The sequence below is a fragment of the Schistocerca piceifrons genome, chromosome X (genome assembly GCF_021461385.2).
Source record: "Schistocerca piceifrons isolate TAMUIC-IGC-003096 chromosome X, iqSchPice1.1, whole genome shotgun sequence".
Lineage (NCBI taxonomy): Eukaryota > Metazoa > Arthropoda > Insecta > Orthoptera > Acrididae > Schistocerca > Schistocerca piceifrons.
Window position 1 is genome coordinate 915,743,975 of NC_060149.1, and position 15,537 is coordinate 915,759,511.

The 15,537-nt window shown below is 46.1% G+C and overlaps 2 pseudogenes; both read left to right on the plus strand.

Annotated features, from left to right (window-relative positions):
* Positions 1–11,577: 11,577 nt before the first annotated feature.
* LOC124723885 lies at positions 11,578–11,694 on the plus strand (annotated as a pseudogene).
* A 503-nt stretch (positions 11,695–12,197) lies between these two features.
* LOC124723869 lies at positions 12,198–12,373 on the plus strand (annotated as a pseudogene).
* Positions 12,374–15,537: the final 3,164 nt, after the last annotated feature.

Consider the following 15,537-nt stretch of genomic DNA (forward strand, 5'->3'; position numbering starts at 1 on the left):
ACTGCCTTCCTGAACACGTCGATTCCATGACACAATTCGAATGATTGATGAGAGCAGCAATAATGCGGAACGATAAACCACAATGTCGATAGGCCACGATGATGCCACTGACGGATCTTAACCTCAGCTGATAGACGTTTCTGCTGCTTACTCAGGACATTACACGATCTTCTCACAAACAAACGACGGATACCGTTTCTGAATGAAGAAACTGCTGCGGAATCTTCCCTTATTATGGAATGTGCTAGATGATATTACTTCTATTTCATTCCTGCTGTTGCACTGAAATGCTAACCATTTTCATATTCGAGCATGTAGTATGCTTCGTGCCAGTTCGACATTTATTGTATGCCTCCTTTGTTATGATTCAGTGTCAATCGCCATCAGTGTATATTGCTCCAACAGAGGAAAAATGTTATGTAGCTATCAAGAGAAACTGAAATATCTAATTCTTCACAAATATAGTTTTTGTAGTACCTTCATAAAACAGCGATGACGTTTCAGCAAAGCAGACGAAAAAGCAATGCGGAAAAGTTTATTTACATCGTCTTTACAAGTGTTCGCAAAACATTTGTGGGTGATAGATCACGTCAAGGGGAAAACTTTGGTTAGAGGCAAAATGTTCGCTGACGCTTCCCGGCAACACCAGGTGTCTTTTAAGATTGGTCACGCCCCTCAGAGGCGACCGCAAGTAGGCATTTTGCGGCGTTTGTATGCAAAGTATGTTGCGTATCATTCGGTCATCTGCTCTGTGAGACGTGCAGTAGGCCCAGCAAAATTAAACTTCCTGAATAGCTTCCAAGATATGTTTAGCCGCTTAAAGGCACTCATTCCTTTGGTTTCCTGGTTGAGAACCATTCTTATCAATTTACTGGGGTAGGTAGTACGCAGCCCACCAGATTACTAAACCCTATTGGTTCGGTGAAATCCCGTCGTACCACAGTGGGCAAATACCATACATTATTATGTTGAAATCAAAGCTACTAGAAGAGTTGAGTTTCCATATAGTTCCTCCCACTAGTTCCTTCAGTATCATCAAGCCTGCAAGACTTTGATAAGGTGATATAATCTATTAGTAGCTTATTAGTGGATTTTCATTAATCTCAGTCTTTCTTCGTGTGTTACTCACTCGAGGGGTCTGTTGTTCGTGAGTGTGCTTACGTTGTTCATCCAACCCTTACGTCTCAGTAGTGTGTTTACATTTCGCGGCGCCCGGTTGCAGCTGTAGCGGTTATAAAGCTAATTACTGACAAATTTATTTGTGCACTGTTATATAGTTATTAAATTTAATATTTTTCAACGGTGTTTCGCGCTGTCTGTGGCGAAACAACGATTTAATAAACTTTTGGAAACGTTCGCTCGCTGTGTTCTTTTAGAGTTTTCTGTGCGTTGAAGTTGTTTAGTAAATTTCGTGCTTTAGTTTTCAGCTGATGTTTCTTACTGTTTCTAGTCAAATATTTCAGTAAGATTTTCATTCACTGCTTTAACTTCGTTGAGTGCTCCAGTGGCCGCTTGAATTTCTGTTGGTACTGGTAATGGTTGTGGTTTAGTAGTATTAATAAAAGTAGTTGCTTTCTTAGTAGAGAGAGAATTTCGAGACCGCTATTGTTATTTCTATAAACAGTTCTACTGGTGTAACTGAACTTAGGTAACGTAGACGCATAGTTTTTTTCAGTAACTGAAAAATTTTAACGTGAGTGAGAAGTGTGGGCGGGTCCGACGTATACTAACAGACCGCGGCCGATTTAAAGGCTACCACCTAGCAAGTGTGGTGTCTGGCGGTGACACCACACAAAAAAATGTCACATATAATTACAAACTATGTAGGAAAGTTAATCCAACAGCAATAGAGAAATTTTTAAACCTCGTCAAAGAACAAGAGCGGAAGAATGTTTATATTGCCGATAACATAGATGAAGAATATAATGCTTTCCTTAACACTTTTCTCATGCTCTTTGAGAGTTACTTTCCATTAGAACGTTCCAAACGGGGTACTAGCAGCAAAAGGCAGCATGGGTTGCTGACTAGTTAGATAAGGGTATCATGTAGAACAAAGCAGGAATTATATCAAAATGTTAGAAGTGGTGACAATCAAGCTACAGTGGCCCATTACAAGCAGTACTGCAAGACGCTTAAAATTGTTATTAGGAAGGCAAAGAGTATGTGGTACGCAAACAGAATAGCTAACTCACAGGATAAAATTAAAAACAAATGGTCAGTTCTGAAGGAAGTGTCTGGTCAGCAGCATAAGGTCGACGATATAAAGTCAGTTCGCAGTAAAAATATTTCCGTTGCTGATAAATCAGATATATATACAGTGTTTAACAATCATTTTCTGAGCATTGCTGGTGAATTAAATAAAAATTTAGTTCCTACAGAGAATCATATAGCACTCTTGGCAAACGCCTTTCTGAGATTGATGTCTGACTCACTCCTCTGTGATACAGACAAGGGGGAGATGAGTCAATAATTAAATCACTGAAGACTAAGGACACTCATGGATATGACGGAATGCCTAGCAGAATATTAAAGTACTGTGCTGCATATTTTAGCCCTGTATTTAGCCATATTTGTAATTTTTACTTTAAGAATGGTCAGTTTCCTGAACGATTAAAGTACTCAGTAGTAAAGCTGCCTTATAAAGGGAGAAAGGGATAATGTAGACAATTTTAGACCCATCTCTATTCCTTCAGTGTTTGCTAAAGTTATTGAAAAGGCTGTGTATGTAAGGATAATTGATCATATTATATCACACGATTTGCTATCAAATGTACAGTTCAGCTTTAGAAGTGGTTTAACAACTGGAAATGCTATATACTCTTTTCTCTGTGAGGTACTGTATGGGTTAAACCAAACATTTCGAACGCTAGGCATACTTCTTGATTTAACTAAGGCGTTTGATTGTGTTGATCACAAAATATTGCTCCAGAAGTTGGACCATTACAGAATGCAGGGAGTAGCTCACAATTCGTTCTCTTTGACTGTTCAGAGATGTCATTAAACCCTCCCAAAGATGTAAAAAAAATGCATGAGCAGCACTTATTACACGGAGGAGGTCCGACAGCCGATCGGTTCCAGTCATTCCACCAGGCAGGAGGTACACGGCTCGTGTTGACTGTAGTTTAACCATGCCTAGACGGTCAATACCACGGTTCGATCACGTCCGCATTGTTACTTTGTGCCACGAAGGTATCTCAACAAGGGAAGTGTCCAGGCATCTTGGAGAGAACCAAAGCGATGTTGTTTGGACATGGAGGAGATACAGAAAGACAGGACCTGTCGATGACATGCCTCGCTCCGACCGCCCAAGGGCTACTACTGCAGTAGATGACCGCTACCTACGGATTATGGCTCGGAGGAACCCTGACAACAACGCCACCATGTTGAATAACGCTTTTCGTGCAGACACAGTACGTCGTGTTACGACTCAAACTGTGCGCAATAGTCTGCATGATGCGCAGCTTCTCTCACGACGTCCATGGCGAGGTCCATCTTTGTAACCACGACACCATGCAGCGCGGTACAGATGGGCCCAACAACATGCCGAATGGACCGCTCAGGATTGGCATCACGTTCTCTTCACCAATGAGTGTCCAATATGCCTTCAACCAGACAATAGTCGGAGAAGTGTTTGGAGGCAACCCCATCAGGCTGAACGCCCTAGACACACTGTCCAGCGAGTACAGCAAGGTGGAGACTTCCTGCTGTTCTGGGGAGGCATTATGTGGGGCCGACGTATGCCACTGGCGGTCATGGAAGATGCCGTAACGGCTGTACGATACGTAAATGCTATCTTCCGACCGGCAGTGCAATTATAGCGGCAGCATACTGGCGAGGCATTCGTCTTCATGGACTACATTTCGCGCCCCCATCGTGCACATGTGAATGACTTCCTTCAGGATAACGACATCGCTCGACTAGAGTCGCCAGCATCTCCTCCAGACATGAACCCTATCGAACATGCCTAGGATAGATTGAAAAGGGCTGTTTATGGACGAAGTGACCCACCAACCACTCTGAGGGATCTACGACGAATCGCCGATGAGGAGTGGGACAATCTGGACCAACAGTGCCTTGATGAACTTGTGGAAAGTATGCCACGACGAATACAGGCATGCATCAATGCAAGACGACGTGGAACTAGGTATTAGAGGTATCGTTGTGTACAGCAATCTGGACCACCACCTCTGAAGGTATCTCTGTATGGTGATACAACATGCAATGTGTGGTTTTCATGAGCAATAAAAAGGGCGAAAATGATGTTTCTGTTAATCACTGTTCCAATTTTCTGTACAGGTTATGGAACTCTCAGAACCGAGGTGATGCAAAACATTTTTTGATGTGTGTATAAGGCGTAAAATGCCACTTCATTTGGAGATTGGACACAGGTTCATAGTGACACAGGCAGCAGCGTGACGAGATTTTTAAAAACACAGGTTCCAAATAGTGTTCTAAGAATCGTTTAGTTACACTGCCAATAAAAAATGTTTGTGGATAGCCCATAACATGGCTATGAGATAGGTGATGTATCATATTTTACTTTTTATTATTTTATTTATTTATTTATTTTGAATCAACAGTCCTGCTACTCTAATACAGCTCGTCACAAGTTCCTCTTTTACGCCAACCTTTTCATCTCGGGGTAGCAATGACATCCTTCATCCTCAATGGCCCTCAATTATTTCTTGGTTATATTCCAATTTCTGTTTCACCTTTCAGTTTTTACTCTTTACAGCTCCCTCTAGTACCATGGAAGATTTTTCTCTGGCATCTTAACACAAGTCTTATCATCCTGTTCTATCTTTTTGTCAGTGTTGTCCACAGGTTAATTTCTTCGCCGATTCTGCGGAGAATCTCCGCAACCTCTATCTTATAAATCCATTCAGTTTCCAAGATATTTCTTTGGCACTATGTATCAACGCTTCGTTTCTCTTATTTACCATTGTACTAGCTCGTGGCAGATGAATTCAGTAGGGAACAAATCTCAAGAGCGCACAGGGTAAGAAGTGCTGTTCATGCATCAAGGGCATCGTTCTGCACAGGTAAACTCATGACAGTTTCGCACAATGACGCGGATATTACCAAAGAGAACTGGCGGAATGTAGGGCTACAGAACCTCCTCGTTGTACGTCTGTGGTGTCTTCATAATCGCAAAAAGGACGAACCGTGCTATCGTATTTTACAATAGCCCTGTCAGCAAGCAGGTTGGTCTCTGCCATATTTTCTCTTGACTTATCAGCACCGTACGGCACGTTGTGGCTAGGCACGGAGAGCTGCATCAGGATGCAGGAATTCGTCGCTGCACATCTTACTGCAGTCGTTGTGCAAATGATGCCTTCATCAGGGTATCGTACAGGACCTGTCGATGACATGCCTCGCTCCGGCCGCCCAAGGGCTACTACTGCAGTGGATGACCGCTACCTACAGATTATGGTTTGGAGGAACCCTGACAGCAGCGCCACAATGTTGAATAATGCTTTTAGTGCAGCCACAGGACGTCGTGTTACGACTCAAACTGTGCTCAATAGGCTGCATGATGCGCAGCTTCACTCCCGATGTACATGGCGAGGTCCATATTTGCAACCACGACACCGTGCAGTTTGGTACAGATGGGCCCAACAACGTTCTGAATGGACAGCTCAGGATTGGCATCACGTTCTCTTCGCTGATGAGTGTCGCATATGCCTTCCACCAGGCAATCGTCGGAGACGTGTTTGGAGTAAACCTGATCAGGATCAACCCCTTAGACACACTGTCAGAGAGTGCAGCAAGGCGGAGGTTACCTGCTGTTTTGGAGTGGCATTATAGGGGCCCAACGTATGTCGCTGATGGTCATGGAAGGTGCCGTAACGGCTGTACGATACGTAAATGCCATCCTCTGACCGATAGTGCAACCATATCGGCAGCATATTAATGAGGCATTCGTCTTCATAGACGACAATTCGCATCCCATCGTTCACATCTTGTGATTGACTTCCTTCAGAACAACGACATCGCTCAACTAGAGTGGCCAGCATGTTCTCCGGACATGAACCCTATCGGACATGCCTGGGATAGATTGGAAAGGGCTTTTTGTGAGTGACGTGACCCACCATCCACTCTGAGGGATGAGACTGAGGACTGAGACAATCTGGACCAACGGTGCCTTGATGAACTTCTGGATGGTATGAGCAGTGGAGCAACCTATGTTCTGCATCACTCTGCATTGTTGCCAAATTTATGAAAGATGGCGGTGATGATGTCATCCAAGATGGCAGTGTGTAGACTTAGCAACAGTGCATGATGTCATCTAAGATGGCGGGGAAAATAAGCCAATTGGGCTACATCCACTAACCTTACCCTCCAGAAAAATGGTGGGAAATTTGAATTTTGGTGGGAAAAAAGGCCAATTGGGCTACGTCCACTAACCAAACTGTGCAGAAGGAATTGGCGCAAAATACAAATTCCAACAGGATAATGCCTGCAAAACCATACTTGTCTTTTGAAAGTCTCTTCGGGTTTGCTGCCGGATCCTAAAATCAACTTGACTCGATATTTCGGCGATCCAACTGTTCGCCATCTTCACGAAATGCTGCTTCTGCTGATGAGTCCCGCTGAGAACTGACGCAAGAGGACAATTCGACGTCCTATATAGGCCACCGTTCAGTACACAGCGCATGCGCCGCCCATCACGGTTTCTGGCTTCCAAAACAGGGAGGTGGCGCCGCCCTTAGTGAAACACTGCTGGCAACAATATATCACAATCAAGGCCGCACCGAAGAATGTTCAGTTTTGATGCGAGATAATACTGGATTCCACGTTTTGCTAAGAGGAAACCCATTGTCTCTGTTGATTAAATTATCAGCCCCTGCCACCAGAGAGCATCGCCGTGACGTCATTCAAGATGGCGGATTTTGGCGGGTAGAAAGCCAATTGTGCTAACTCCACTACCCTAACCCCCAAGAAAATTGGCGCAAATTTGAATTTTGGCCCAAATTCAAATTTCAACATGATAATGGCAGCAAACACCGTACTTGTCTTTATTATTATTCATTATAATTCATTATCATTTATTATCACTCATTATCATTCATTATCATTTATTATTTATTATTGTTATTGTCCTACCTCCACTAGAAAATTGCGCTAAGTTCAAATTCCAAAACGATAATGTCTCGAAAACTTTACATCTATTTATTATTATCATCATTTGTTATCATTTATGATTTATTCAAGATGTCCAATATCGGTGGGAACAAAGCCATTTGCGTTACATCCATTACAAAAACTGTCACACGTTCAAATTCCAACACCACACTCGATCACACGTACGAAATAGTCCACATCCTACGAACTTATACTGTCAGTTATCCTTTTTCACTTCTAAGCTATCAAAATCGTGTCAAATAATAAACTGCACTTATACTAACGTAATTAACATCTTCTGATTTTGCAAGGAAAAAGGACTGAAGTCTTTATTTCAAGCAGTACAGTCATCACGTGTTTTCCAACAGATTTAGTACACATCTTCGAGATCGCAGCAACACCCAGTGCGCTCGCCAATAGGTCCAGACTCCAACTGACTTAGTTCAAATCATGGCCAGCAGAGGAGGCTACCCCTGGCGCCACCAGTCAGCGGTAGACCGCCACTGGTCAGGTGGCCACTCTGACCGTGGTAGCTGCTGGACGCTGTAAACATGTTTTCGCTGAACACGCTGGAACCTGCCGAGAGTGGAATCCGCCCTGATGTCACACAACCGCCAGTCCATCACGTGGCGTGCTCGACAAAGAACGCTCTCGCTAAGTTAACTGACTCAAGACCGTCTGCTCTATCACACGCGTGTTATAACCAAACACACGTCGCCATCCCGCGGGTGACTGACCGCTTTCGTCACACACCCTTGATCGCTGCCTCCATACACACGACGGACATAGTCTTCTGTAAATATGCTAACACCCACATCGCACATCTAAACTATCAATTGCCTAAACACATAATTGCATTTCAATTTTAATCATATTAAATAATTCAATTTACAATTTCATATAAGTATGAAAAGCGGTTCAATTATCTAATTTCAACTACTTTCAAGGTTGAGACCGCCACCTTTTCCTAGGGACCAGCGCCGAGTTTGAATTCTGGCAGTAAAGAAAGGTCACTTGCGCTTTCTCTACCAACCTAAGAAAATTGTTGGAAAGAAAGGACACTTGTACTGACCTTAGCCACCCAACCGCCACTTCCTCCTAGAAACCAACACGAAGTTAGAATTCTGCCAGTAAAAAAAGGTCACTTGCGCTTTCCCCAACAATCTAAGAAAATTGTTGCAAATGAAGCTCATCAACACTAACCTAAGCCTCCAAGACACAACCTCTTCCTACGAGTTTTGGATAAAAGGACTCACCCTGCACTAGGCCCATGGATGGAGGAACGAATTTACTTTATTTAGGGATGGAGTATATGTGTCACAGAACACATGCACTGACATGTCCCACACCATACAGACCTGCAAACTACTCCTACATAAGCCACCAGCTCCATCGCCGCCATCTTGAATAAATTTGGCAACAATGCAGAGTGATGCAGAACATAGGTTGCCCCACTACTAGTATGCCACGATGAATACAGGCATACATCAATGCTAGATGGTTCCAATGGCTTTGAGCACTATGGGTCTTAACATCTGAGGTCCTCTAGAACTTAGAACTACTTAAACCTAACTAACATAAGGACATCACACACATCCATGCCTGAGGTAGGATTCGAACCTGTGACCATAACAGTCGCGCGGTTCCAGGCTGACGCTCTTAGAACCGCTTGGCCACACCTGCTGGCAATGCAAGAGGACATACTACTTTGTATTAGAGATACTGGTGTGTACAGCAATCTGGACCATCACTTCTGAAGGTCTCGCTGTATGGTGATAGAACATGCAATGTGTGGTTTTGATGAGCAATAAACAGGGCGGATATGATGTTTATGTTGGTCTCTATTCCAATTTTCTGTACAGGTTACGGAACTCTCAGAACCGAGGTGATGCAGAACTTTTTTTGATGTGTGTATATAAATGTTATGCCCTCTAGTATCACATTATATTTCTATTTCCTGATGACACTAGCTTGGTAGTAAAGGTTGTTGAGTGCAACACTGGCTCGGTTTCAGATACTGCAGTTCATGACGTAAGTTCATGGCTTGTCGAAAATAAACTGACGCTAAATCACAGTAAGATTCAGTTTTTTCTGGGTCTAACTCACAAGTCAACAAAATCCGACATTTTAATTTCTCGGATGGGCATATGGCTAGTGAAACTGAACTGGTCAAATTTCTAGGTGTTCAGATATATAGTAAACTGTCGTGAAAAGCCCACGATCAGGATCTTGTTCAAAGACTTAATGTTGCCATTTTTACTATTCGAACGGTATCTGAAGTAAGCGATCGTTCGACGGGAAAATTAGTCTACTTTTCTTATTTGCATTCGCTTCTGTGTTATGTTATTATATTTTGGGGTAACTATTCCCATTCTAAAAGGATATATTTGGCTCAGAAACGGGCGGTTCGGGCAATCAGTGGTGTAAGTTCACGAATCTTTTGTTGGTCCCTGTTCACTAGTCTCGGTATTTTGACATTGGCCTCTCAATATATATATATATATATTCCTTTCTGTCATTTCTTGTTAACAATATTAGCTTATTCCCAAGAATAAGCAGCTTTCACTCAGTTAATACTCGGCAGAAATCAAACATGCATTTATATCGGACTTCCTTAACTCTTGTGCAGATAGGTGTGCAGAATACTGCTGCATCTATTTTCAGTAACCTACCACAAGAATTTAAAAATCTTAGCAGTAATCCACGCGCTTTCAAATCGAAACTTAAGAGTTTCCTCATGGGTGACTCCTTCTATTCTGTCAAGAAATTCCTTGAAAACTTAAGCTGATACTTGTTGTGTTCTTGACTGCGTTTACTTAAACTTATGTCGTCACTTTATTCGGATTCATAAACATTTTATTTTTATCTGTTATTGGCTCTGAGCACTATGGGACTTAACTTCTGAGGTCATCAGTCCCCTAGAACTTAGAACTACTTAAAACCTAACTAACCTAAGGACATCACACACACCCATGCCCGAGGCAGGATTCGAACCTGCGACCGTAGCAGTCGCGCGGTTCCAGACGTAGCGCCAAGAACCGCTCGGCCACCACGGCCGGCTTCTCTGTTATTACTTTTATGTCAATACTTCACGTATTGACACGTTCCTTGACGTTGGAGATTTACTCCTCAATTTGGTCCTGTGGAACTTGACGTCTAAATAAATATACTATTCTCAGTGGTACTGCGTGAGTGTGGAGGAAAGGAAGAGTGAAACATGGTACCAGAAGTGTTAGTCCAGCCACAAAGTACTAATAAACTTGTGAGGATCTTGTGTGTGCTCTCCGTTATCATTCCAGTGTACGTTGTTTCAATTTCTTTCTCTTACACGTGTACCAAACTTACGATGTGTGCATATTATACATTGTAGTACTACTTTAGATAATCTTTTGTCAACATGGATGTAACAGAATTCAAAACTAGTGAAGATAAATATGCCATATCTCAGTTCATAAACAGTGGTTGGTTGCCCTAAATCCACTCATCAGTATTTTCAGTAACATTAACTTGGCAGTGTTTGTTAATTCAGACAGCTGCGTAATGAGGAAAATGTGTTCCTATCTGAAGCAGTGTAGGTCAAGTAGGACAGACCTAGTTCCGTAAGCAGGCCACTTGAGGCAATTCACTGACTCTGCGTAACGTCATCGCACCAGCCGGCTGGTGTGGTCGTGCAGTTCTAGGCGCTTCAGTCTGCAACCGTGTGACCACTACGGTCGCAAGTTCGAATCCTGCCTCGGGCACGGATGAGTGTGATGTCCTTAGGTTAGTTAGGTTTAAGTAGTTCTAAGTTCTAGGGGACTGAAGACACCGGATGTTAAGTCCCATAGTGCTCAGAACCATTTGAACCATTTTCATGGCACCATCAGTGACTTGCCTCAGCAGTTATCGTGACCGTGAGCCATTCGGAATGCGCCCAGACGTGACTTCAGCAACCCCAATATAATCGGCTTTTGCGAGTGTAAGTGCTGGTCATTTGTCCAAGCAGGTCATCAAAGCATCTTCACATCATCGAGTCGTCTACGACTGTATGTTGGCTTCCGATGCGAAACCCCCAATGTACTTCCACCCCCACACGGTTGTTCAGCCGTAGCCTCGATGGGGGCGATGGTCGAACTAAGGTCCCCCCAGCACCGAGCCACTGAGGTACGCAAGCGCCAGCCACCGCTCTCCAATCAAATGTCTGGGGTTTGACCGTGGGCAACACCACCGGCTACCGGTCTGGAGGGGGAGTTCCGAGGGCTGTGACCGGTTCGCGCCGCTCATAGATGAAGCGCTGCCACCTGACAGCAGAGCGGCAGCTTGCAAGGCGCAGTTATCGAGGCCGCAGCAGAGGCGTGTGACGAGGAGGCTCGCACCGGCAGGTGTTTGCCAGCGAGCCTGACTCTGCCTCCTGTGGGTACAGTATATCTAACTAGAAAGTCTATTAATTATTTCGTCAACCACTGTTTGCGATTATCATATCGGCCTTTTGGCTAAGATCAAAGTGTAGTGCTGTTCTTATCAGCTTAATCGCTCGTACGATGCAGTGCTGTCTAACACTAATATGCGATGTATTTTTTTAGACCCTTCTTTTTTCAAAGGGAGTCGATGCGGTAGCCCGGCCTACGCGATCCAGTCCGAAGAATCTTGCTGTCGAAATGGCTATGGCAGATTGTGGGACACCGGCTGGCTAGCAAGAAAGTCGCATGCGGCCCACCTCCCCTTTCCTCCTAGCCGAGGCGTCCAGACGCCGGTGTCGCCTCTCATTGCGAGTGGCTGGCCACCCTCACGGGGCGTGCGCCCGCAATGGTGCACACTCGTATTTCTCTCCCCGGCCAGCCCTTGTGCTGGACTTCTACCGGGGCTAACCTAAACGTATGTCCTTTTATCTCGGCCGGAGTGTGCCACTGCACTCCGCATCAACCCGAGATCTCCCATTCTCTCGCTTAGATAATTCTTAGTTACAAGCACAAGCCCAGTGCCAGCTAGTGAGTTACGACTCTCTGGACAGATGACGTCGGCCACGAAACTGGTACTCCGGCTCGGTTCCTACCTGAAGTGTAACCCATCCTGAGTTCCTTCCCATTTAAAGAATATCCTCTCGAGTCTAAAAAATCTGTTCTTATCAGCTTAATATCTGATACGTCCTGCATCGCAGGACCAGAATATTAAACTCATTTTTGGCTCATGACGGAGTGCTAGGGCCTTGCTCCACCTCTGTCGCGGGTTGGCCCTGCATTGTAATACCGCCAGGATCGGCCTACCAGTCTGCCACCGGCAGTGCTGCGAGGCGGTCACGCGCCGAGCGCTGCAGGCGAGGCGCTGTAAGTGCCATTTTCCTTCTAGACCACCATGGCGCACAACTATCGGAAGAAGACATTACGTTTCAACTTTTGTTCCGAGTTCGCCCGACCCAAGGCCCGGGAGGCAGAACGATTTATTCGCGATGAAGTTAAAATACCACCAACGGATCTAATTGGTATCCACTTGTCCTTAGTTAGCAGTCCCGTCTACGTCAAAATGATTAACGATGCGGCGTGCGACAAGGTGCTTCGAGAGGCAAAACGTGGACTGCGCTTCTGTCATTCCGGCGGCAACGTCGGACCCGTTACCGTCGATCACGCAGGTCTCGGCACACGGACGATAAGGATCTTCGAACTGCCGTTCGAACTACCTGCAGACGTCGTCATCGCGGCGCTCCGTCCCTATGGCAACGTTCTGGAACATGTTGCCGAACGATGGGTACAATTTCAAACCTATCCCGTTTTAAACGGTGTCAGACAGGTCCGGATCGAGTTGCAGAAACACGTGCCTTCCTATCTACGTATCGGAGGCTGCCGTGCCATTATAATGTACGACGGCCAACCTCGGACCTGTTCCGGTTGCGGGAAAGAAGGTCACCTACGGTCTGAATGCATTGAACGACGTGTCGCGCAGCTCCCGTTGTCGGAAGCGTCCGTCATACCCACGATTACCGCCCTACCGGTCACTTACGCAGCGGCTCTTGCCACGTCTACAGTTTCGTCCAGTCCGTCGCGCGGTCCCTTCGATCGGCACGTCCCACCGTCCCAGTCACCGATGGACGGTGCGGACGTCCCACCTGACAATCTTGCCGTCGAACAGGCTCCCGCACTGGACGCTGACGAGATCAGTACTTCTTCACAACACCTGTTTGACAACTTCATTGTACCCACCGACGCCTTCGAACCAGGTCGACGCTCCTCCTTGCTGTCGTCCGACACTGAGGAACACGTGCGCAAACAACGTTAGCCACGTAGGCCCAACGACACCCAACCAGCCGACATTTCCACGCAGAGGTCGGCGGACATCTTTCACGATGAACAAGACGATTCGCAGGACGGCACCACCGTGGCGGTCGCCACGCACAATGAAACCATCGCTGCGCAGGCTGAGACGCCTGTCTCCGCGCCGACAGAGCTCTCTCACCACGATGCAATTCCCATAGACATTGGACAGACCCACGGCAGAGGAGCATGGGCCGACGACGTTGAGGAAGGTACGCCCCCTCCACCGGATGAGTTGCCTCCGCCGGACGAGGCTACCTGGTAACATCAAAAGCGAGGCACTGCAGCAGATGGGACGGGACTTCCTGTCGGTGCCCTCCTCATACTTGGTCCACCACCACTGAAACAAACGTATCGGTTCGCCACACTGAACATCAACATGATCGGCATTGCACCCAAGCTGAAGCTCCTATATGACACGCTTCGGGCCTCTGACGTCGACGTCGTCCTTCTTCAAGAAGTACGCGTTGCCACACTACCACCGGTCTACGGCTAAAACTCATACACGTCCACATGTGATCAATAATGGCGTGTAGTGGCTTTCTACATACGCGAAGAAATCCCACTCACGGACACGACAATCCTTCCCTCTGGAAAGGGCATGGCTGTTACCATCTTCGACACGCGCGTCATCGATATCTAAGCTCCGTCTGCCTTACGAACCGTCGGCAGCGGTCCACTTTTTTCGAACATGACGTGGCGCCCTTCTTTTCTGGGCGCTATGATCGCCTTATCATGGGAGGCGATTTCAAATGCGTCCTCCATCCGCAGGATCAAATGCCTGGTTATTCGCCATGCCCGGCGCTGCTCACTTATAGTCGAAGATTTTCATCTAGTGGACGTTTGGGAGAAAATTCATGGCAATACCCCGGGTTTTACCCATTATACAGCACATTCTGCGAGCATACTGGACCGGTTTTATGTCTCTGCCCAAATTGGCAACGAAGTCTCCCAAGCAGAACGATGGCCCCTTGCATTTTCGGACCATTGCGCCGTCATTTGCTCCCTGGCTTTGCCACCTCAGTCAGTACGGCGCAGCACAGGTTACTATAAGCTTAATACATCCCTCCTTAGTGATCCACACTGCCGACAATGTATTGCCACTACATGGGCGTCTTGCGATAGACACCTCCCGCAGTACACATTCACGTTCCATTGGTGGCTCAAATGTGCCAAACCTGCGATCAGAAAGGTCTTCATGCAATGTGACAAGGAAGCAGCAGCATGGCATCGAGACACCACAAATTTTCACTACGCCGTCCGTGAGCTCGATGCGCTCCCTCCATCACCTGAAACTCATAGGCAACGACAGCGTACTAAAGCTCGTCTCCTCTCTCTCCAACGTACACGACTGCATGGTGTCGTGGTGCGTTCCCGACGACAAGACCTCCTCCACGACGAAACCCCATCCACAATCCATGCCACATCCGACCATAGTCGTCGACGTCGACTTTTCGTCCCTAACATCACGATCACCGACGGTGTTCACTCCACAACACAGGCGGCAGTGGTGTCTGCCTTTGCTGAACATTATCACCAATTTTATGACGACGAACAGATGGCAACGACAATTCCTGATGATCTCTGTCCTTCCCCTGATCGGACCCTCACCGTAGCGGAGTCAACGTCCATGATGCCTGCAATCGACGCAGAAGAGGTGATAGATGCGATCAACAAGGGGACCAAGAACAAATCATCAGGACCGGATGGTCTCCCCGTGGAGTTCTACCGGGCGTTCATCACGTTAATGCTTCCTCGCTGGACGAAAATGATTCAGAAACTCTTTACTCCGTCCTTCCCAATTCCACCTGAATTCGTCACTGGCATTCTTCTACCTGTGCCTAAGCCAAAGGGAGGGTCTCATGTCTCTGCATATCGCCCCCTTACATTAATGAATGCAGACTATAAAATCTATGCACGCCTCTTAGCAGCGCGCATACGCACCGTCTTACATATGGTCCTTTCACCGGAGCAGTGGAAGAGCAGTGTAATTGAGTAGGAGTATTTCCGTATTTAACAATATGTAGGGTATGCAGTGATATATTGTTGGGTCGCATATCGGTTTCATGTTCTAATATTCAAGCCCCTGTCCTCGGTGGGAGAGCAGTGTAATTGAGTAAGAGTCTTT